Source organism: Tamandua tetradactyla, chromosome 2 (assembly GCF_023851605.1).
Source record: "Tamandua tetradactyla isolate mTamTet1 chromosome 2, mTamTet1.pri, whole genome shotgun sequence".
NCBI lineage: Eukaryota > Metazoa > Chordata > Mammalia > Pilosa > Myrmecophagidae > Tamandua > Tamandua tetradactyla.
Genome location: NC_135328.1, coordinates 112,841,291 through 112,863,676, shown reverse-complemented (window position 1 = coordinate 112,863,676; position 22,386 = coordinate 112,841,291). Strand labels below are relative to the sequence as shown.

At 39.3% G+C, this 22,386-nt stretch overlaps 1 protein-coding gene across 1 annotated transcript in view; it reads left to right on the top strand.

Moving 5' to 3' along the window:
- Nucleotides 1-14,487, top strand: part of LOC143673688 (spermatogenesis-associated protein 31D3-like) — a 62,953-nt gene extending 48,466 nt beyond the window's left edge. The window contains exon 8 of the mRNA XM_077148518.1: nt 14,201-14,487. The gene's annotated coding sequence lies outside the window, so the exon portion shown is untranslated. The remainder of the gene's footprint in view (nt 1-14,200) is intronic.
- The last annotated feature ends 7,899 nt before the right edge of the window (nt 14,488-22,386 follow it).

Sequence of the window (22,386 nt, the reverse complement as noted above, 5' to 3'; positions counted from 1 at the left end):
GATGAATACACTTAAATGCTTTGTCCCTATAAAGAAATATCTAACATTTGTGATACCTCTTGTCCTGGTTTGAAACTATCATGTACCCCAGAAAAGCCATGTTCTCTAATCCCCATTCAATATAGCTGGGTGGGATCTTTTTGATTGTTCCCATGGAGATGTGACCCACCCAATTATGGATGCTAACTTTTGATTAGATGGTTTCTATGGAGATGAGTTCCCATCTATTCAAGGTGGGGTTGCTTACTGGAGCCCTTTAAGAGGGAGTCATTTTGGAAACAGCTTCAGAGCTAACAACCCACACAGCCAGAGATCTTTGGAGATACAGAAGAAAAACACCCCCAGGGAAGCCTTATGAAATGAGAAGAGAAAACTAGCAGACATTTCCATGTGCCTTCCCAGCTGTGAGAGAAACCCCAAACTTCACCCACCCTTTCTTTGTAGATAAAGTATCTTCTCTGGATGCCTTAGTTTGGACATTTCTGTGGCCTTAAAACTGTAAACTTGCAACTTAATAAATTCCCCTTTTAAAAGCTATTCCATTTCTGATATATTGCATTCCAGCAGTTTTAGCAAACTAAAACACCTCTCTTTCATTTTGCCTGCAAAAAAGGTAAGATATCCACATCAATGGCCAATCAAGAATTCTAAGTTTACAATGTTTTACATACTTTACATTCCCTTAGCATCATTCATCAGAGCTAAGAGAAAGACCTGCAGGAATCAGATAATTCCTAGGATTACAATTTCAGTTCATATCAGGTTCCTTCTTACACATAGCTAAAATGAGATCAGATTAAATTTCCACTGAATTGTTCAACCTGTCTGATTACTGTTTTCTGCTGTCAGGAGAGATTCAAGAGTAAAAGAATAAGCAAGGACCAAAAAAACTGGCTGTACAGGCACTACCAGTATGAAAGGGGGTGGGGAGTGGGGCAGAGAGAAAAATATATATAAACAACTGTGGTAAAGATCCTTACAGACAGGGATTGTGGGGCTCCATGTGAAATACCAAGGAATAAAATGAAAGTTGAAATATGATCTCTCAAGAGTTCCTAAATCCATTCACTGACAATGTTAATCACTGTTTCTTTTATTCTGCTCCCTGAGGTCAGACAGTGGACCCTTCATTGTTTGGATTACATGTCCACCAGACAGGTGCAAAAATGAAACGGAAATGAAACTCAATTTGTCATTTATACATTAAAACTGCTGAAGTGAAAGAAGCAATTGAGATAAAAGGTATTTGTTATTATATTAGACTGATTTATTAACTTTTATCTGTGCTCTGTACTAAGAAACACTAGAAGTTAGTTGAAAATGTGCTTCTACATAAATTCGTTACAACTCTTATTATGACTTATACAAAATCCAACAAAAATTCCAGAGAAGATAGGATTTAACAAATGAGTATAACTGCTGAATCATTATATTGGTATTTCTGTTGGCCTTCATGGAGCAGCTAGAAGAAAAAATGAAAACTGTGGAACTGTAACCCATTCCAAACTTTAAAATCTGTTCTATAACTACTTGTTAAAATGTACTTGGGAATTTATTGCTATTTTGTTTGTATGTTATATTTCACAATAAAAAAAAAGTTAAAAAAAAATAGAACCAGTTACATTATAGAGTATGTTCTAGTTTGCTAGCTGCTGGAATGTAATATACCAGAAATGGAATGGCTTTTAACAAGGGGAATTTAATGAGTTGCTAGTTTATAGTTCAAAGGCCGAGAAAATGTCCCAATTACAACAAGTCTATGGAAATGTCCAATCTAAGACATACATCCAGGGAAAGATACCTTGGTTCAAGAAGGCCGATGAAGTTCAGGGTTTCTCTCTCAAGTGAGAAGGCACATGGCGAACACAGTCAGGGCTTCTCTCTCATCTGGAAGGGCACATGGTGAATATGGCGTCATCTGCCAGTTTTCTCTCCTGGCTTCTGGTTTCATGAAACTCCCCGGGAGGCATTTTCCTTCTCCATCTCCAAAGGTCACTGGCTGGTGGACTCTGCTTCCCATGGCTATGTCGTTCTCCTCTGCTCTCTCTGAATCTCTTTCTCCAAAATGTTTCCTCTTTTATAGGACTCCAGTAAACTAATCAAGACCCACCCAAATGGGTGGAGACATGTCGTCCCTTAATCCAGTTTAACAACCATTCTTGACTAAATCACATCAACCAGGGAGATGATCCAATCACAGCTTCAAACATACAGTAATGAATAGAGATTATTCTACCTTATGAAATGGGACTTGTATTAAAACATGGCTTTTCTTAGGGGGCACACTTCCTTTCAAACCAGCACAGAGTAGAATACACAATTTAAATTGATTTTCAAAATAAAACCTGACATTCTACAGATTAAAAAAAAATTCCATTGAAAACTTCAAGGAATTTGACTAGATTCTGATGTCCTCAAGAAGCAAAAAATAGGGCGGGCCACAGTGGCTCAGCAGGCAAGAACGCTTGCCTGCCATGCCAGAGGACCCGGGTTCGATTCCCGGTGCCTGCCCATGTAAAAAATAAATTAAAATACATAAATTTATCAAGGAAAATAATGAATGAAAAATGACTCTTCATGAGAGGGAACTAGCCAAACCTAACCTTACATATATTATAAATTATGATAGTTAAAATAAGGTCCTACTGAAAGAAATAAGATTAGGTAGACTAGAAACCAATATTTTTCCACATAAGAATTTGATAGATGGTAAAAGTGGCATCACCAAAAAGGAAAACTTAATTGTATAGGAATAACTGCATAGGAATTTAAGGGAAATAAAACTTATTTAGACCCAGAAAACAAAACTTATTTAGACCCATCTAACATAGTGTATAACAAAATAAATTTCAGATACATTAGAAAGTTACATATATATATATATATATTTAAATAGCTTTCCAAATGTCCACTCAATATGTTCATCTGTGAAGTAAAGACTTCCTAGGCTTAAAGTCCTTTTAAGAAATCACAAAGCAAAAGACCAACTGATCAGATTACATAAAAGTTAAAACTTGTATTTATAAAAAATTAGCATAAGCACTTTTTTGAAAAAGCATATTAGAAAAATTACATTTGCAAATATGTGATAAAGTTATCCTTAAAATATGTATTCTTTTATTACTATATCAAGACAGAACATTTTCACATTTATTAGTTATTGGTGTATTCTTTCCTGTCTATGACTTTTGTTCAGGTCATCAAAATTAATCTTTCAAAAATCTCATTTCCATCATGACATTTCCTTGTTATGGGAGCATACCACTCTCTGTCACTTACCCTTCTTTTTCTCTAAACTTTGTCCTTTAGGTACCACTTTCAGTATGCCTGCCATATACGCATCTTGTCTGTACCTACCATTTATTTGATAATTTTCTTTAAGTCAACGCTTTACTTAAATAAATTTACCTTTGTTCTAACCAATACTTCCTATGAAATCAGAGAATTTTTGTAAATAAAACTAAAATATGTAATAATAATAATTTTAAAAACATGGGTGGGCAACAGTGACTCAGAAGCAGAAATCTCACCTGCCAAGCTGGAGACCCAGGTTCCATTCCCAGGGCCTGCTCATGGCAAAAAAAAAAAAAAACATGAATCTGCCAGTCACTGAAAATCACATATGCTCACCAACCTTTGGAAACCACTGACCATCCAAATTACATTCAACTGTCTTGTCTGGCCCCTCCCTGCTATTCCAAGCTCATTTTACATGACTTTCCAGTATCCACTCTGCTGTACTCAGTTTGTTCACCTCATATATTCTGCACCTTTGTTCGTGCTCTGCACTCGGCTGAGAATGCCTTGGTTTGCCAGGCCTCCGCAGTTCCTGTCATCAAGGCTTGGATCAATTACCACATGAGAAACCAAGGAGGAAAAAAGGTGGAACAGGATTTTCACATTTAGAAATATATAAAAGCAGGTTTGGAAGGTAATCTTTCATCCCGTGTGCCAACTTTAGTTAGCTGGTGGAGGCTACCTGGAACATTTTAAGAAGGATTCTGAGGCTCTGTCTGAGGAGTGCAGTGATCTATTACTGATGTCTGACAGCAGAGGGGAGGGAGGATTGGTTAGCAAGATAAACTTGCTACATATTTGCCACTTCTGACTTATTAATTATGGAAATTAGCTAAGAGTATTTTCCAGCAGCTTTTCCAATGCCTACTCAAACAAGGTACTATAAATTTATGAATTTGTTTTTAAATCTAATTTACATTCATCTCCCAGATTTATAGAGAGAGAGAGAGAAAGTCAATCCAAGAGCATTCAACAGGGTAGAAACAGTAGAGAACAGACCACATTTGCTGCCCAAACACCTTCTTTCATGTAATATCAAATATAAAACCACAAATGTACCTGCTATAATTAGCAAATGGGAAATACAAATAGCCCCAGCACCCTGACTTAGCTGTTTTCTAGCCCTGCCGCCCAACACCTAACATTGGGCATCCTTACAAACACTTTTGGGAAATTACTGGGTATGAAAATTCTCCTGGGACAGCAAAATTTGTATTGGCCCCACCTCATGTCCCTCCCTGAATTAATGTAACAAGAACAGAGGCAACCCTCCACAGCACATCTAGATCAGAGTTTGCCCCATTCATACAGACTTTCCCAAAAGCCAACCCCAAATCCTCCAGATAGGATATCACCCTGTGCCTGGTTTCCAGTGGTTCCTTCTTAAGCTCTTTAAGGTTTGGAGTGGGAGGACCATGGTTATTTATAGAGCTGGATTAAGTTACTTTCATGCATTCAACACTTGGGCACCTCTTTCCAACAAGACACAGTAGTGTGGGCAACAAAGATACAAAGAAAAATAGTATTTGATTTGTGCTTTCAAAGCTGTAAAGGGGGGTGGGCCACGGTGGCTCAGCAGGCAGGATGCCAGAGGACCTGGGTTTGATTTCCCGTGCCTGCCCATGTAAAAAAAAAAAAAAAAACCTGTAAAGGGCCAGATAATAAATATTTTCAGCTCTGCAGGCCATGTTGTGTCGGTCACCACTACTCAACTTTGCTGTTGTAGTGCAGGAGCCACAGATGGTACATAACAGATGGGCGTGGCTGTGTTCCAATAAAACTTTATTAATAGAAACAGGAGGCTGGCTGGATTTGACCCATAGTTTGCTATCTCTGACTTAGACTGTATATTTGCGCTGACACCCCAGAAAAGCCAGGCTTTTTTAATCCAGTCTTGTGGATTATTGTGGTGCAGATTTATTGCCGGTGGGATCTTTTGATTAGATTGTTTCCAAAGAGATGTGACAGATGTGCCCTCACCCATTCAAGGTGGGTCTTAATTAGATTAGTGGAGTCCTTAAAAGAGCAGACACAGAAAACAGAGACATGAAACCAGACAGACATTTGGAGATGCTTGGAGACAGACAGAAGCTCAGAGAGGAGACCACTGGAACCAGGAGCTGAAATCTACGAAACCCAGGAGCATAGTACCTTTCTATGTGACAGAGAAACCCTTGACATGATCAGCCTTTCTTGAGTGAAGGTATCCTCTTGTTGATGCCTTAATTTGGACATTTTCATGGCTGCAGAATTGTAATGTAAAATTTAATAATTCCCTGGGTGGGCCACAGTGGCTCAGCAGGCAAGAATGCTCGCCTGCCATGCCAGAGGTCCCAGGTTTGATTCCCGGTGCCTGCACATGTAAAAAAAAAAAAAAAAAAACAATAAATTCCTGTTATAAAAGTCAATCCAAGTGTGCTTGGGTGTTCAGTGGTAGAATACTTGCCTCCCAAGTGGGGGACCCAGGATCGATTCCCGGACCATGTACACACAAAAAAAATGCCAATCCATTTCTGGTGTATTGCATTCCAGCAGATTTAGCAAACCAAAACAATATTTATCCTATAATTAGATGAATTATAGGACCTGAGGGGACCATCTATTAGAGGAAGAGGGAAAAATTGAGCAGATCAGCATGTAATAGCTTAATTTATCAGATATTTATTCCTTGGCAGTGACTTTTCAATATATTAAAACGCCAAATAAGTTCTATGGCATCTCTTGTGAATATATAAAGAAATAAAGCAATTAAGTTTACTAATAGATTGGTTTTGTTTTACACACATAAGGAATATATTTCATTCAAGATTTGCCATAGTCACCAATTCATTCAATGAAGTACAATTGCCAAAATTGAAAATGATGTTTTAGAAATCCACTGGGCAATGGGGAGAAAACTTTAGGGGGAAATAAGGAAAACCCCTAGAAATAGAGCAGTGCAAATGTGCCCCTGTGATACATAGTTCTTAATTTTTCAAATAATATGGGATATTTTGGAAAAGCCACCTCACCCTAGTTAAGGTGTTAACTAGGGTGTCTTAACACTGTCTCTTCTTCTCCATCTCCCTCATGTAAGCAATTTACTTTTAACTGTGGAAAAAATACAGAAGTCTGGAAAATTTTCCATAAAATCAGAAAAAATATACATTTTAATATTAAGTTACACTGGTGTTCTAACGAAATCCTGGCCTTACAAGAAGTGGTTTCTGAAAAGGTGATTTGAGAAATCCATTGTAACACGAAGGACTTTGAAGTACCACCATCTCAGTTTGTATAACTTATGTCTCCGACTTCATTGCACTTTTCCTCATGATATCTTGAGACTTCAGAGAGTCTTCTAGAAAGTACTTTTTTTTACTGGAAAAAAAAAAAAGCCCAGACAGATTTGGTGATAGTCAAAGACAGTCATTGCCATCAGTTACAGAATGACATTATTTCCAAAGGGAACAGTACAGAGGCAAAACTGTGGAACTGGCCATGTTGCAAGCATCATTTTCACATCACCAATGACTGTGCAAGGTCCCAAATGCATATTGTTCCTTTATATTTAGAGTCCCATCAAAATATCCCAAATATATCAGCTGATAAATTTCTTACCCTCCATTAGGTATTTACATTCCCAAACAGGACTCTAAAAAATCAAAGAATCTTTTAAGGTCCAAGTAATAATTCTGTAACTGAAAAATTTAAAGCATCTTGAGTGATGAAAGTACTTTACCAGACAAGTGAAGCAGGTTCTTCTGAAACTAATGCGCACGTCAGCTTTCCAAACACTTCAAAAATAGCTGTTGTCAATTAAAACAGTCATGGATAATCAGCTGTCCAGTCACCATATCAAAAATATTTTCTGAGAAGATGGCGGCTTAGTAAGACGCGCGGGTCTTAGTTCCTCCTCCAAAACAGCTACTAAAGAAATAGAAATGGTACAGAACAGCTCCTGGAGCCACGACAGAGACCAAAAAGACAGCGTACCCCATTCTGGAACGGCTGAACCGGTTGGGAGAATCCGCTGCGGTGAAATCCCCGAGGCGCGCGCGCTTCCCCAGGCTGGGGAGGCTGGCGGCCAGAGTCCCTCCCTCCCTCCTTCCCAGGCCAGCTGGGAGAATTGGACAGGCGGTCCCCTCAAGCTGCGGTGGCCGGCACCCCCACACACACGCGGCCTCCCGGGCCAGCTGGGAGAATTGGATCGGAGGTCCCCCAAGCCATGGAGGCCGGCAACCGGGGTCCTTTCCACACACGTGGCTTCCCGGTCTGGCTGGGAACGTTGGATCGGCACTCCCCCAACCTGCGGCGGCCGGCGCCTCCCACCACGCTTGGCTTCCCGGGCCGGCTGGGAGATTTGGACCGGCACTCCCCCAAGCCGCGGAGGCCGGCAACCCCCCCACATGCGAATTCCCGGGCCGGCTGGGAGATTTGAATCGGCACTCCCCCAAGCTGCTTCAGCTGGAGACCCTCCCCCACAGTGAGAGTTTTCCAAAGTTAAAGGAGCCACAGCATCTTTTACTGGTGGGACCCGTAGACAGACGAGCGCCACAAGCGCCACATACTGGGCAGGATAAGAAAAACAGAGCCCAGAGATTTCACAGGAAAATCTTTCAACCTGCTGGGTCCCACACCCAGGGAAATCTGATTAAATGCCCAGACGCCAGCAAAAAATAACGGATCACGCTAGGAAAATTAAAGATATGGCCCAGTCAAAGGAACAAACCAATAGTTCAAATGAGATACAGGAGCTGAGACAAATAATTCTGAATATACGAACAGAAATGGAAAACCTCTTCAAAAACCAAATCAATAAATTGAGGGAGGACATGAAGAAGACATGGGCTGAACAAAAAGAAGAAATAGAAAGTCTGAAAAAACAAATCACAGAACTTGTGGGATTGAAGGACAAAGTAGAAAAGATGGAAAAAACAATGGATACCTACAATGGTGGATTTAAAGAGACAGAACCTAGAATTAGTGAACTGGAGGATGGAACATCTGAATTCCAAAAAGAAACAGAAACTATAGGGAAAAGAATGGAAAAATTTGAGCAGGGGATCAGGGAACTGAATGGTAATATGAAGCGCACAAATATACGTGTTGTGAGTGTCCCAGAAGGAGAAGAGAAGGGAAAAGGAGTAGAAAAACTAATGGAAGAAATTATCACTGAAAATTTCCCAACTCTTATGTAAGACCTAAAATTACAGATCCAAGAAGTGCAGTGCACCCCAAAGAGAATAGACCCAAATACGCGTTCTCCAAGACACTTACTAGTTAGAATGTCAGAGGTCAAAGAGAAAGAGGATCTTGAAAGCAGCAAGAGAAAAACAATCCATCACATACAAGGGAAACCCAATAAGACTATGCGTAGATTTCTCAGCAGAAACCATGGAAGCTAGAAGACAGTGGGATGATATATTTAAATTACTAAAAGAGAAAAATGTCCAACCAAGACTTCTATATCCAGCAAAATTGTCCTTCAAAAATGAGGGAGAAATTAAAACATTTTCAGACAAAAAGTCACAGAGAGAATTTGTGACCAAGAGACCATCTCTGCAAGAAATACTAAAGGGAGCACTAGAGTCAGATATGAAAATATAGAAGAGAGAGGTATGGAGAAGAATGTAGAAAGAAGGAAAATCAGATATGATATATGTAATACAAAAGGCAAAATGTTAGAGGAAAATATTATCCAAACAGTAATAACACTAAATGTTAATGGACTGAATTCCCCAATCAAAAGACATAGACTGGCAGAATGGATTAAAAAACAGGATCCTTCTATATGCTGTCTACACAAAACACATCTTAGACCCAAAGATAAACATAGGTTGAAAGTGAAAGGTTGGGAAAAGATATTTCATGCAAATAACAGCCATAAAAGAACAGGAGTAGCTATACTAATTGTATTAGTTAGGGTTCTCTAGAGAAACAGAATCAACAGGGAACACTTGCAAATATAAAATTTATGAAAGTGTCTCACGTGACCGTAGGAACGCAGAGTCCAAAATCCACAGGGCAGGCTGCGAAGCCGATGACTCCAATGGATGGCCTGGATGAACTCCACAGGAGAGGCTCACCAGCCAAAGCAGGAATGCAACCTGTCTTCTCTGAGTCCTCCTTAAAAGGCTTCCCATGATTGGATTTAGCATCACTAATTGCAGAAGACACTCCCCTTTGGCTGATTACAAATGGAATCAGCTGTGGATGTAGCTGACGTGATCATGACCTAATCCTGTGAAATGTCCTCATTGCAACAGACAGGCCAGCGCTTGCCCAATCAGATGAACAGGTACCACAACTTGGCCAAGTTGACACCTGTCCCTAACCATGACACTAATATCCAACAAATTAGACTTCAAATGTAAAACAGTTAAAAGAGACAAAGAAGGACACTATCTACTAATAAAAGGAACAATTAAACAAGAAGACATAACAATCATAAATATTTATGCACCGAACCAGAATGCCCCAAAATACGTGACGAATACACTGAAAAGGGAAATAGACAAACATACCATAATAGTTGGAGACTTCAATTCACCACTCTCATCAATGGACAGAACATCTAGACAGAGGATCAATAAAGAAATAGAGAATTTGAATATTACAATAAATGAGCTAGACTTAACAGACATTTATAGGACATTACATCCCACAACAGCGGGATACACCTTTTTCTCAAGTGCTCATGGATCATTCTCAAAGATAGACCATATGCTGGGTCACAAAACAAGTCTCAACAAATTTAAAAAGATTGAAATCATACACAACACTTTGTCGGATCATAAAGGAATGAAGTTGGAAATCAATAATAGGCAGAGTGCCAGAAAATTCACAAATACGTGGAGGCTCAACAACACACTCCTAAACAACGAGTGGGTCAAGGAAGAAATTGCAAGAGAAATTAGTAAATATCTCAAGGCGAATGAAAACGAAAACACAACATATCAAAACCTATGGGACGCAGCAAAGGCAGTGCTAAGAGGGAAATTTATTGCCCTAAATGCCTATATCAGAAAAGAAGAAAAGGCAAAAATGCAGGAATTAACTGTCCACTTGGAAGAACTGGAGAAAGAACAGCAAACTAACCCCAAAGCAAGCAAAAGGAAAGAAATAACAAAGATTAGAGCAGAAATAAATGAAATTGAAAACATGAAAACAATAGAGAAAATCTATAAGACCAGAAGTTGGTTCTATGAGAAAATCAATAAGATTGATGGGCCCTTAGCAAGATTGACAAAAAGAAGAAGAGAGAGGATGCAAATAAATAAGATCAGAAATGGAAGAGGAGACATAACTACTGACCTCACAGAAATAAGGGAGGTAATAACAGGATACTATGAACAACTTTACGCTAATAAATACAACAATTTAGATGAAATGGACAGGTTCCTGGAAAGGCATGAACAACCAACTTTGACTCAAGAAGAAATAGATGACCTCAGCAAACCAATCACAAGTAAAGAAATTGAATCAGTCATTCAAAAGCTTCCCAAAAAGAAAAGTCCAGGACCAGACGGCTTCCCATGTGAATTCTACCAAACATTCCAGAAAGAATTAGTACCAACTCTGCTCAAACTCTTCAAAAGAATCGAAGTGGAGGGAAAGCTACCTAATTCATACTATGAAGCCAACATCACCCTCATACCAAAACCAGGCAAAGATATTACAAAAAAAGAAAACTACAGACCAATCTCTCTAATGAATTTGGATGCAAAAATCCTCAACAAAATTCTAGCAAATCGAATCCAACAACACATTAAAAGAATTATACATCATGACCAAGTAGGATTCATCCCAGGTATGTAAGGATGGTTCAACATAAGAAAATCAATTAATGTAATACACCATATCAACAAATCAAAGCAGAAAAAGCACATGATCATCTCAATTGATGCAGAGAAGGCATTTGACAAGATTCAACATCCTTTCCTGTTGAAAACACTTCAAAAGATAGGAATACAAGGGAACTTCCTTAAAATGATAGAGGGAATATATGAAAAACCCACAGCTAATATCATCCTCAATGGGGAAAAATTGAAAACATTCCCCCTAAGATCAGGAACAAGACAAGGATGTCCACTATCACCACTATTATTCAACATTGTGTTGGAGGTTCTAGCCAGAGCAATTAGACAAGAAAAAGAAATACAAGGCATCAAAATTGGAAAGGAAGAAGTAAAACTATCACTGTTTGCAGACGATATGATACTATACGTCGAAAACCCAGAAAAATCCACAACAAAACTACTAGAGCTAATAAATGAGTACAGCAAAGTAGCAGGTTACAAGATCAACATTCAAAAATCTGTAGCATTTCTATACACTAGCAATGAACAAGCTGAGGGGGATATCAAGAAACGAATTCCATTTACAATTGCAACTAAAAGAATAAAATACCTAGGAATAAATTTAACTAAAGAGACAAAAAGCCTATATAAAGAAAACTACAAAAAACTGTTAAAAGAAATCACAGAAGACCTAAATAGATGGAAGGGCATACCGTGTTCATGGATTGGAAGACTAAATATAGTTAAGATGTCAATCCTACATAAATTCATCTACAGATTCAATGCAATACCAATCAAAATCCCAACAACTTATTTTTCAGAAATAGAAAAACCAATAAGCAAATTTATTTGGAAGGGCAGGGTGCCCCGAATTGCTAAAAGTATCTTGAGGAAAAAAAATGAAGCTGGAGGTCTCACGCTGCCGGACTTTAAGGCATATTATGAAGCCACAGTGGTCAAAACAGCATGGTATTGGCATAAAGATAGATATATCGACCAATGGAATCGAATAGAGTGCTCAGATATAGACCTTCTCATCTATGGACATTTGATCTTTGATAAGGCAGTCAAGCCAACTCACCTGGGACAAAACAGTCTCTTCAATAAATGGTGCCTAGAGAACTGGATATCCATATGCAAAAGAATGAAAGAGGACCCGTATCTCACACCCTATACAAAAGTTAACTCAGAATGGATCAAAGATCTAAACATTAGGTCTAAGACCATAAAACAGTTAGAGGAAAATGTAGGGAGATATCTTATGAAACTTACAATTGGAGGCGGTTTTATGGACCTTAATCCTAAAGCAAGAGCACTGAAGAAATAAATAAATAAATGGGAGCTCCTCAAAATTAAACACTTTTGTGCATCAAAGAACTTCATCAAGAAAGTAGAAAGACAGCCTACACAATGGGAGACAATATTTGGAAACGACATATCAGATAAAGGTCTAGTATCCAGAATTTATAAAGAGATTGTTCAACTCAACAACAAAAAGACAGCCAACCCAATTACAAAATGGGAAAAAGACTTGAACAGACACCTCTCAGAAGAGGAAATACAAATGGCCAAAAGGCACATGAAGAGATGCTCAATGTCCCTGGCCATTAGAGAAATGCAAATCAAAACCACAATGAGATATCATCTCACACCCACCAGAATGGCCATTATCAACAAAACAGAAAATGACAAGTGCTGGAGAGGATGCGGAGAAAGAGGCACACTTATCCACTGTTGGTGGGAATGTCAAGTGGTGCAACCACTGTGGAAGGCAGTTTGGCGGTTCCTCAAAAAACTGAATATAGAATTGCCATACGACCCAGCAATACCATTGCTAGGTATCTACTCAAAGGACTTAAGGCAAAGACACAAACGGACATTTGCACACCAATGTTTATAGCAGCATTATTTACAATTGCAAAGAGATGGAAACGGCCAAAATGTCCATCAACAGACGAGTGGCTAAACAAACTGTGGTATATACATACGATGGAATATTATGCAGCTTTAAGACAGAATAAACTTATGAAGCATGTAATAACATGGATGGACCTAGAGAATATTATGCTGAGTGAGTCTAGCCAAAAACTAAAGGACAAATACTGTATGGTCCCACTGATGTGAACCGACATTCGAGAATAAACTTGGAATATGCCATTGGTAACAGAGACCAGCAGGAGTTAGAAACAGGGTAAGATAATGGGTAATTGGAGCTGAAGGGATACAGACTGTGCAACAGGACTAGATACAAAAACTCAAAAATGGACAGCACAATACTACCTAATTGTAATGTAATTATGTTAAAACACTGAATGAAGCTGCATCTGAGCTATAGTTTTTTTGTTTGTTTGTGTTTTTTATTTTTTCATTTTTCCTTTTTTCATATATTTTTTATTTTTATTATTATTATTTTTTCATTTTTTCTCTATATTATCATTCTATATCTTTTTCTGTTGTTTTGCTAGTTCTTTTCCTAAATCAATGCAAATGTACTAAGAAATGATGATCATACATCTATGTGATGATATTAAGAATTACTGATTGCATATGTAGAATGGAATGATTTCTAAATGTGTTAATTTTTTTTAATTAATAAAAAAATTTCTCTAATTTAACACAATTATTATGTCATTGTAAGCTATCCAACAGACTTGATTAATAAGTTTCTTTCTATGGGTGTTTGTTTAAAGGTGCACATTCAAGAATCTGAAATAGAACAAGCAACGCCTTATTTATTACACAGAGCTAGGTGCTACAAACACTAAGAAATTTAAGAAACGGTTCCTGTGGTGATGGAGTTTACATGGTCATTACAAAAATTAATAAAGCAGATCATCATTTGCCTAGTATAAATCCCCACAGAAATATAATAAAAGACCCACCAAATTCACTCAGTTTTTCCATGGTTTCCCACTGCACTTAGCAGAAAGACAAAGCTTCTTAATAGGGCTTATTTAAGGGTTGAACTCTGCTCTCCCCCCAAAAGAGTTATGTCTGTGTTCTAATCCCCATTCTCGTGAGCATGTCCTTATTTGGGAATAGAGGCCTTTACCATGTAATTAAGCAAAGGATCAGGAGATGAGACCAAGCTGGATTAACCAGGTGGCCCCTAAATCCAATGACAGGTACCCTTTAAAAGAAAAGGAGAAGACACAGACACCCAAGGGAGAAGGCCATGTGAAGACAGAGTGCTGCTTCTACAAGCCAAGGATTGCCAGAGGATTGTTCACAGATGCCAGAAGCTAGGAGAGGGCCATGGAATGTATTTTCTGTCTGAACCTCCAGAAGGAACCAACCCCACTCCACTCCTGGATTTCAAACTCCTGGCCTCCAAAACTGTGATAGAATAAATTTCTATTGCTTAAACCGTTAACGTTTATGATACTCAGTTACAGCAGCTTCCTAAGCTGCTTATATATAGGGCCTCTGAGAATCCGCACATTCTGGAATGTAATCTGTTCTCTGGCCATATCTTCTTGCTGTCACTGCTCTGGCCTTACTATCCATCGTTCAGCCCCTTGTCCTTACCTTACCCCTTTCCACTCCAGCCGGCTCTTTCCTGAAGGGCCTGGAAGCTCTTCACTCTCCCATGGCCCTAGTTAATTCCTGTTCCCCAGCAGCACTCAGCTTAGCTGCCACCACCCACCATGCATGTTATATACATTCATGGTCCCCACCTACCTATCCTTCTTGGTATTTTTCATAGTAGGGAATCTTTTATTAATTGTATAATTATTTTATTAATATATTTTCCTCCGCTCAAAGCTTCATGAAGACAAAGGCCAGTCTAAGTTTTGCTTATCATAAAAGGAGTTCAATAGATATTTGTTGGAATAAATGGGTCAATGAATGAACAGATGCCTCGAGTAATATGAACAAGCTAATTCATATATCTTTATTTGACAATAAACATTTAATATGTATTGTTAAAAGTTTAAAACTGATTCACCAACTATTTATAAGATTCCTACTAGGTACCTGGCACTTGTAAACTAAGGTATAGTGATAGGATGTGATGAATTTAAGGTAAACACAATAAATCCACGTGGAACTTAATGGCAGTTTTTAGGAGGTGCAGAACAGAGGTTCGGGAAAGTGATGAGAAAGAAATACCTTCATGGGAATGATGGAAGTATCTGAGAATCAGGAACTCCCCATCTCTGACACCACCTCCTCAAAATCATACTTCATAAGGCAATTTTCCCATACTTCCCTGATGGCTGTTATGAATACAAGTTCCAGAGACACATTCCAATCCCACTGAATCAGCATCTCCAAAGGAGGGGCTTGGAAATCTCTATATTTAATCAGCACCCCCAGGTAACTCCTATTCCAGGGAAGCTTGAGAAACATTTTCAAAGGGAACTCCTAGTCCATGCTGAGGTTGGACTCACTATCCTTTACCTCGGCACCATCCACTGACTTGTCAGGGATAGGATAGCTGTCCTAGAAAATATTGATTTCAAGTATTTAATGACCTTTTTTTCCCCTAATATAACAATAAAATATGACTGTACTAGCATAGGGAAAATATGTGTGGTCAGGATAAATAATCATTAGGATAACTGCTCATGCTACTGGAAGAAAACCAGCTAATTACACTCAAAAGGTAGAGAAATTAGACTCTGCAGAGAAAAGAAAGCTTATGTACTTCTATGAGTATACAGTGGCTATGGGTGATTACTTACGTCTCTAAACCCATTTGCTCCTCCCTGAGTAACTATGAATTACATCATCAAAAAATTGAGGTCCCTAAAGCTTTGTACTGGCTACAGAACAAATGAAATTCTTTTATACCTACTTGTTGGGTTTTTCACAGATAGAGAATGGAGAAAGGATATATTTACTACATAACATGGCCCAGTCTGAGTCCATCACTCCCCTAGTACTGGAATTAAAAAAAAAAACTTTCTGTGCTATTGAGGTAATAGTGTTCAGAATTTGAGGTGGCCATCCTGTAATAATTTAGATAGCAACCTTTCATTTAGTCCACACACTTTTCCTGTGACCAGCTGGGTCACCACTTGACTCCAGATATAAATGGAAACCTGGGTATTGCAAGCCTGAACCATTTTAATGGAAAGCTTTTTTGCCTTTCCAGGGAGTCCGGCTATGTAACTGCCGCAAACCTCAGAACTCACTGAAAAGCAATGTACCAGTAGAATCTTGGGTTGTCTATATTAGTCCCTTCATGGTTTTAGCTAAATAACTTTATTTCTCTCTGCCTCAGTTTCCTCATCTGTGATTCAGCGCAATGCTATCTTTTTTATCCCAATAGAACATGCTGGAAAAAATAAAAGAAAGGTTTTTAAACGCTTGAGTGACAGGATGTCAAGATTACTTTGTTGGCATCGGACCTCATTTAAACGGAAGCCTCTGGTTTCAGTGGGCAAAGACGTATAATCTATTGTTTTCCTCATTTCTTAATTGAATTGAATCAAGCTAAGTTTACAGCATGCACCCTATGTGAAGCAATAGCAAATTGGTGGGAGGTGAGGAGTCCAGCTCCAGGCCAAAAATCCCATGTGTAATCTTTCAGGCCTGACCACACACAATTACAAAAGCTCTATGGGGCAGGCCTTAGGAGAGTACCATCTGGAGAAGGTGCAGTCCAAGACTCAGACATCACCCAACCTAACCCCACCCCTGTCTCTGGCTGACCATGTTCTGATAAATATCTACATGCCTAGCCCACACACCTCCACTGCGAGGCTCCTCATGGTGGGACAGGATGGGGGTGGACGGCTCTGTGGAGGCCTTTCTCAGTACCTCTGTTAAAAATGCAAATTCCAGGGACATATCCCTACCATCTTATCAAGGGGGCTTGAAGTTACTTTCCTCCACTCAGGCTCAGTATTCAGTACTTTTCCATTCCTAGTCCTGCCCTCTTTCCTCCTTCCTGGTCCCAGTCTCTAAGATAGCTGCAGTCCTTATAAGGGGCTCCCTCAGAAGCAAGACAATCTTGTCCCCCTACTCCACCCACCCACCCCTGTCTACACCGATACATCTGACCCTGAACCACACTAGTCTTCTAGGAAAATCATGGAACGTGGGGGGAGTCCACAACTTTTCCTGTTTAGCTCTTGGCTTATCCTAACATAGTAAGTAGTTACTTATTACTGTCACTTTCATTTGGGCTTGTTGTCTTAATCGACTGCCTTGAGAGCTGGCAGTTTGGCTTTCTCCAGCTCAGACATTAACAAGAAGAGAGAGGTTTGTTCAAAAGCAGAACACCTGAGAGTTAAATACTACTGTGTTTATATTTTATCTTTCTCTCCTAGTGACATATGAATGTAAGATAAGATGCTCCTAATAAAAGATGAATTTTTCTTCCCAAATTATTGTACTGTTGATTTGGTAAAAGAAATCTTGGGGAAGGAGGGGGATGAAAATGGTATCCCTGAGTAATCCCTGAGTGTTACTGAAGTGTAGATAGATTTCTAAAAATGCCAGAAATGGTACTTTTGTAGGCCACATAGGTGTACCCAAATGAGGAGCCCAGGAAATGTTGGTCATTATTTTGTACGTGGCCATCTCTAAATTAAACTGATAATATGCCCATTCACAAAATGGTCCATGGGGTTATTCAAGGTTTCTTGTCCTTAGATCCACAGCAGAATTTCTCAAAGTCTGTGTGCTGGTTTGAAATGATTTATGTACCCTAGAAAAGCCATGTTTTAATCCTAATCAACCTTGCGAGAACAACAGTTTCTTCTAATCCCTATTCAGCACTGTACGTTGGAAACTTGACTAGGTTATCCCCATAGAGATGCGACTCAATCAACTGTGGGTATTAAACTTGATTAGGTAGATGTTGCTCCACCCATTCCAGGTGGGTCTTAATTAATTTACTGGAATCCTATAAAAGAAGTATTTTGGAGAAAGCTTCAGAACGACATAGAAGCAGAGTCAACGAGCCAGCGGCCTTTGGAGATGAAGAAGGAAAACGCCTCCCAGGGAGCTTCATGAAACAAGAAGCCAGAAGAGAAAGCTAGCAGACTTCACCATGTTCCCTTCCAGCCGAGAGAAAGACCCTGAACTTCATCAGCCTTCCTGAACAAGGAATCTTTCCCTGGATGCCTTAGATTGGACATTTCTACAGACTTGTTTTAATTGGGACATTTTCTTGGCCTTGGAACTATAAACTAGCAGCTTATTAAATTCCCCTTTTTAAAACCTGTTCTGTTTCTGGTACATTGCATTCCGGCAGCTAGCAAACTAGAACAGTCTGTATTCAATGGATATTGATAGGTGTTACGTGGAGAAAATACAATAGAAGAGTCATGTCCAGAACCCATGCACATACAGACACTTGACTTATGACAAAAATGAAACTACAAGCAGTGAGAAAGGACTGGTCTTTACAATAAATGTTGCCAGGACAACTAGCCCTGGCTTTGAGGTCCTAGGGAGTTTACATTAACCTGCCCCTACCCTGGCCCCCAGTCATTGACTGACAGCAGGAGTATAACAGCCTAACCCGTTTCAGCTGGGGTAAACAACCCAGAGCATGCAATTTACTCTCCTGGATACCCCATAAAATCATATTGTGCCTAGCTTCTTCCACTATTCTATTCTGCTTCTCTCCCCATCACCCTTATAACATTCCCTTAATACATCACTTCCATAATAATTCCTATCTCAATCTTTGCTTCTAGGAAACAAGATCTAAAACATTTTAAATCTCCAACACCTAGCATTACACCTGCCCAAAATTTTCCAACAAATAAACATATATATATATTGAATGAATTAATCAATGAACAAACAAAGGAGTAAATGCTATTGAGGTATGGAACAAGTGTCACCGACCTAGCCAGGTCTTGACAAGAACTGAACTGATAAAAAAAGAACTTCAATCCTTGATAGAACAGAGACTTGAGCAAGGGCACAAAACATTGGGTTTTCTCACAAAAAATGGGGGAAGAGGCTCATAAATAGAACTGAGAAACAGTACTTACTTTGAGCCCAGCATTGCAAAAGTCACCTTCACATACACTGATAGACCAAGAGGATATCAGGCAGTTAAAACTGCTAGAGTGGATCATAAGTTCTGTCAGACTTGATTGACCCCAGAGCTCAGGCTAGAAGAGCCTGCAAGCATGGATGATGAGATTGGTTCAGATGAATTTTTGTGAACATTAACCTATTGATGAAAGAGCTACCTTTGAAGACCCAACACTTTGTGATGGTACGCCTAGTGATCTTAAAAGTGTGGTCCTCTGAAGCCAGCATCCGATAAGTTATAAAACTAAAAGAAGATTTAATGCCATGGAATTTCTATCGTAGATGTGATTCTTGGTAATTTACACAGCTCCTCTCAACCTTTACCGCAGTCTTGGAGCCAAGCAGATGGCAGGGGAGGGCTTGACTAAGTGGTAAAGTTTCAGCTGCAAAAGGCAATTCCTAGAATGACAATTCAGAAACTCATTTTCCCCAACACTTATCATATTGGCAGAAGGTTAGTGAATCTTTTCAGGGAAATGAGGAGGAGGAAATGCACCAGAATAAGGCATCCTGTGTTTGGTTAGGTTGTGTGGAGTCAAACACTACTGACTCCAATTCTTTCCTTATGTTTGCTATTCCCAAGGCAGAGGGCCAGACTTGTTTGTAAATTAAGTAATACTGAAAAAGCCAAAGCTTCGAGTCTGTGTTTTAGTCTCCCAGCTGCTAAAGCAAATAACATGCAATGAGTTGGCTTAAACAACAGTAATTTATTGGCTCATGGTTTTGAGGCTAGAAGTCCAAAATCGAGGCATCAGCTAGGTGATGCTTTCTCCTATAAGGCTATTGCATTCTGGGGTTGGCTGTTGGTGATCCTTGGTCCTTGGGTTTTCTGAGACATAGCAATGCACTTGGCAGCCATTCCTTTCTTCTCCCTTCTCTTCCAGGTTCTGACAACTCTCAGCTTCTGACTGCTCCCTCTAGTTTTTCTCTCTGTGGTCTTCCCTATAAGGAGTTCAGTAATAGGATTAAGACCCATCCTGATTCAGGTGGGCCACACCTTAACTGAAGTCATCCTCATCAAAAGGTCCTAATTACAAGAGTTAATACCCACAGTAATGGATTAGGTTTAAGAACATGTTTTTCAGGGGTACAAACGGCTCCAAACATTGCACAGTCTGCAATAATACAGGCCTCTAGTACACAAAACAATTGCTAAATACATTCTGAAACTTGTGTGATAGTTTCAGCTAAGTTGCTCCAACCCTGGCTGACACTGGAGACTCTAATAGTTTCCAGCTAAATATTATAAAGAAATAGCAAGGTGGCAGAAAGCATAACCTGGGCTCAAATCCTCCCTCTGATACTAAATAACTATATGATCTTGAACAAATTATTTTTCCTTTCTGAGCTTGTTTCCACAAATGTAAAATGGGGGTGGAGTTGGAGGAGGGAATAATAGCCATCTCAAAGGATTATTGAAAGAATTCAGTGATGATGTAAAGGAAAGTAACTGCCAAACAGTAGACCTTACATTGGTATCAGTTTTTCTTCATTTCTATTCTGCTCAGCTTGGCATAAGTTTATGTCAAAATAGCTGTAGTTCTTTCAAACTATTTCAGCTCTGGCTTATATATAATTTTTCCTTTATCTTCAAACAACTTTAGCAGTAAAGTCTTGTTTTCCTTAAAATTCCATAGCTCTTATTCTGTGTGAACAAGGCAGTGGGGTTCAGCTTTTGGAATTTTAGTTTTGATCCTTGAGATGTGGCTGGCTATATATCTGTCAGTCTGCCTGCCAGGTAACAAGTCTTACTGTGAAGGTATTGTGTTTGGGGGAGGCATGCTTGTTTTTTCACTAAGCTTAAGTTATTCAAACACAACAAAGGTTGAGATAATTTTGGTGGCAGATAAATAGAAAGCCTACTCAACTGGCTTAAACAATTAAGGAAATTTACTGGTTCTTATAATTGAAAAGTCCACAGCACTTTTTCATGGATTTGTCCAGGCATGGTTTGGTCCAGGCTTTGGCTCAGTTTTTCCACAGTTCTCTAAGTTCTGCCTGTCTCCAATTGTTCACTTTGTTCTCTGGCTGGTCTAATAGTGACTGCAGGAGTACTCATGGTGGTTCCTTAATCTACCAAGGATAGAGTAAAGACCAAGACCAGTTCTTAAAATCATCATATGAAAGTCCCAAGTCTCACTCTGATTGGACTACCTTTAATCCAATCTCAGCAGCTATGGGAATGTTGTTCTCTGATTGAATTTATACTTGAGTCAATCACTATGACATGGAAATGGGGTTATTTTGAATGGTTTAAACTAATCAGGGCCCTCCTCTGGATCTGAAGATGGCATCCATCACTCTTAAACTTCTTGGCTGTCACTCAAGGGAGCTGTCATGGTCAGGTTCATGTGTCAATTTGGCCAGGTGGTGGTACCCATTTGTCTGGTTGGGCAAGTGCTGGCTTGTCTGTTGCTAGGAGGACATTTCATAGAATTAAATCATGATCACATTGGCTGCATCCACAGCTGATTCCATTTGTGATCAGCCAAGGGGAGTGTCTTCTGCAATGAGTGATGTTTAATCTAATCAATGGAAGGCATTTAAAGAGGATTCAGAAGGCACTCTTTCTCTTCCTGCTTCAGCCAGTGAGCCTCTCCTGTGGAGTTCATCCGGACCCTCCATTGGAGTCATCAGCTTCACAGCCTGCCTTATGGATTTTGGACTCTACATTCCCATGGTTACGTGAGACACTTTTATAAATTTTGTGTTTGTGGATATTTCCTGTTGATTCTGTTTCTCTAGAGAACCCCAACTAATACAGGAGCTAAACTGGATGTTAGAGGGATGACTTCTGTGTCTTCAACAACAACAAAAAAAGTTAGCAATTTAGTACAGTGTTCCTAAATGTCTTTCCTTTTGAAATGATCACTTATTTCACTGCATTGAACAATTTCCAAGTTAAATATATTTTAGCACCCAAGGGCAGCCACAGACTGATAGTCCACTAATGTAAGATATTAGCAAGAATTTCAGGACATCAAGTTGAGGAGCTCTTGTTTCTTGTTCTTTTTCTCCCTCCAGTTTCTAACTTCTTCTTTTTCTCACTTTCTTCATTCCATATATAGTCCTGCTTTTTTGTCTCAGTATGCCTTGTAATATATGCAAACATAACTGGATGTGCAATCCGACATTTCCTAACATCTCACAAGTTTAGCTAAACCTCAAAGCTGTGGACACAGGTGATGACTTTCACCTAGGAAGGCACTAGACTATATCTTCTCAGGAATTAGTAAGAGGCAGCCAAACCCACCACTCCTCACCTTCCCAGCAGCCTAAAAAGAGACACCTAGAGATTCATTAG